General features: G+C 40.3%; 1 non-coding gene across 1 annotated transcript; it reads right to left on the bottom strand.

Moving 5' to 3' along the window:
* Window positions 1-208: 208 nt before the first annotated feature.
* LOC118148641 (U6 spliceosomal RNA) lies at window positions 209-315 on the bottom strand. Its single transcript, XR_004735562.1, has one exon. It is a non-coding gene; the product is annotated as a U6 spliceosomal RNA (small nuclear RNA).
* Window positions 316-593: the final 278 nt, after the last annotated feature.

The raw sequence follows: 593 nt of genomic DNA, 5'->3' as shown, positions 1-593 counted from the left end.
ATTATGGCACTGCCCTCCAGCCCCCAGAACAAGGCTCCATCTCAAAAAAAAAAAGAATCATTGAATATTTTTTTAACTTACTTTGAAGTGGACTGTGTACCTCCTATCTAGAAAACTATATTTTCTGAGTCAATCATCAAAATTTCAAAGGCCATTTTGTACTGCCTCTCAAAATGTTTTTTTCTTTTATTTTTTTAAATTTTTGTAAATAAATATGGAACGCTTCACGAATTTGCATGTCACCCTTGCGCAGGGGCCCTGCTAATCTTCTCTGTATCATTCCAATTTTAGCACATGTGCTGCCGAAGCAAGCACGCCTCTCAAAATTTTTATTTTGCTCTTAGTTTCTGTTTCTATCTTCTGCAACTTCTTTTTTTTTGACAAAGTCGTCTTGCTCTGCTGCCCAGGCTGGAGTGCAGTGGTGCAATTTTGGCTCACTGCAACTTCTGCCTCCCAGGTTTAAGCAATTCTGTCTCAGCCTCCTGAGTAGCTGGGATTGCAGGCACACATCAACACGCCCAACTAATTTTTGTATTTTTAGTAAAGACGGGTGTTTCACCATGTTGGTCAGACTGGTCTCGAACTCCTGACCT

The sequence above is a fragment of the Callithrix jacchus genome, chromosome 16, assembly GCF_049354715.1.
Source record: "Callithrix jacchus isolate 240 chromosome 16, calJac240_pri, whole genome shotgun sequence".
Classification (NCBI taxonomy): domain Eukaryota; kingdom Metazoa; phylum Chordata; class Mammalia; order Primates; family Cebidae; genus Callithrix; species Callithrix jacchus.
The sequence above is the reverse complement of the archived record's forward strand: the minus strand, read 5'-3'. Positions and strand labels throughout refer to the sequence as shown.